Here is a 1,924-nt window from a genome sequence, read left to right on the forward strand (position 1 = left end):
CTGTCCAAAATATGAAAACCCACCTGTTTGAATGCAACGTTCCAGAAAATTTTGTTTTCATCAATAGTGAGCTCTTCACCATTATTAGCTGACCTCTTAACCTCACCGATATTTTGAACTTTAGTGCTTCCATCAGGAAGCCACACCCAGTTCACAATATCATAGATGGGTAAAGCATCACCGTTCTCATCAAATGACACTTGATCACCAAATGATGTAGTGAAGTTGAGTTTTTCCAGGTAATACACAAGCTATTAAAAGACACAACAGAAAATGTTAATATGAACTGAAATGTGGAAAACAACATAGTAAAAGTTGGAGGTAATATATTTCCATCTAATTATGGTCATATTTAAAAGTCTGCAATCAAGTGATTTATTTGTTACAAGCAGCTCAATTGACATAGCACGTGTTTTTTTTTTCTTTAACAATGGACACATACTTTTACTGTATACTTGTGCAACATTATTTAGTTTAAGTAGGAAGGTGAGAAAAACTTAATGAAGAGAAAACTGCCAACACACCTGCCATGGTTCCAGTCCTTGTAATTGAGCACAGGTGTCTCCACTGAAAGGTCCTCTCCCTGGCTCACACTGCAGCATGTCATCAAGAGCATGTGCCAGAGCATACACAGCCTTATACACATTATACTCTGTAAAGTATTAAAAAACTCTTCCTCCAAAACTTTCTCAATAACTTCCTGTCCAGTGCACAATTGTCCTCCAGTTTCAAGCCAACCTGCTGGAGGTGGAGCAAATCGACACTTAAAAATGTGTTCCCAAAACTGATTCACCTGGAATACAATAAGGATGTTATGTTTGACATTTTGCAAATAATAAGTTGAGTGCTATTAGTAAAATTCTCACCATGTTTTTCTCAAAAGGGTTCTGTTTTGGGACAGGACGTATTTTCAACAGAAAATTTCTCAGGCCTGAGATTTCTGCTTGGCGGATAGCAATTCCCAGAGTTCCTCCAAGGTATGGCATGAAGTATGATGTCTGCAGCTCAGCAACTGAAGTCCAGGCTTCACTGGCCATCCACTGAAGGCCTGTCAAGTTCTGCCTAACAACCTTAGTTGTAATGAAACAAATATTTAATTTATTAATATTGTTCTGTATTACTTATGTATTGCACAGTTTGCAAGCCTGTGTATTCCACTATTTGTCCTAACCCTTCAGGAAAGACTTTCAACAATAAACAGTCATCAATCTGACACTGATCTTTGTTGTAAGTTATCAGAACTCACCTCTGCCATTAGGTTGAGTGTGTGGCCTTTTACTGCAAAAACAATGACAACACTAGCAGTAGATTTCCTAATCACATTAACTATTCTATTCAGTTCAGCTCTGTTGTTTCCCAAAGGTAAAACTTCAATGTAAGCCAGACAACCTCCTGCAACTGGACCCAAGTCAGAGAGAAAGGATCGAGCAGCATGGACTCCATAGTCGTCATTGCTAATGAGCAGACCTGCCCATGTCCAACCAAAGTGTTTTAGAATCTGAATCATAGCACGGACCTATGTGGACACAGAGAAGAGGAGTCAGTTCACAAGCTGCAATAGTCATTCACTAAAATACCTGTTCAGTTAGTGAAAATCTGTTGTTATTTAACATGTTAATTACTCATGAATTATTTAAGAGGCAGTCCAACATTTGATCTGTTAACAGATCTACGAGATTGAAAGAATGATTATTACCTGAAATGAATCACTGGGAATTGTCCTAAAAAAAGACGGAAACTTTATTCTGTCACTCAGACAGGAACATGTGGCAAAATAACTGACCTGAGGAAAAACAGGATTATTTGCAAATAATTTCTCTCCTGAAGTCCTTCACAATGTATTTAACCTTGAATGGCTAATGCACTTACCAGAGGGACTCTGTACAAACCTAGAACTGTGGAGATGGCAATAGAAGGTGTAGAG

At 38.2% G+C, this 1,924-nt stretch overlaps 1 pseudogene; it reads right to left on the reverse strand.

Moving 5' to 3' along the window:
* Positions 1–1,920, reverse strand: part of LOC103378215 (extracellular calcium-sensing receptor-like) — a 3,001-nt pseudogene extending 1,081 nt beyond the window's left edge.
* Positions 1,921–1,924: the final 4 nt, after the last annotated feature.

This window comes from Cynoglossus semilaevis, chromosome 4, assembly GCF_000523025.1.
Source record: "Cynoglossus semilaevis isolate Cse_v1.0 chromosome 4, Cse_v1.0, whole genome shotgun sequence".
In the NCBI taxonomy this organism is placed as follows: Eukaryota; Metazoa; Chordata; class Actinopteri; order Pleuronectiformes; family Cynoglossidae; genus Cynoglossus; species Cynoglossus semilaevis.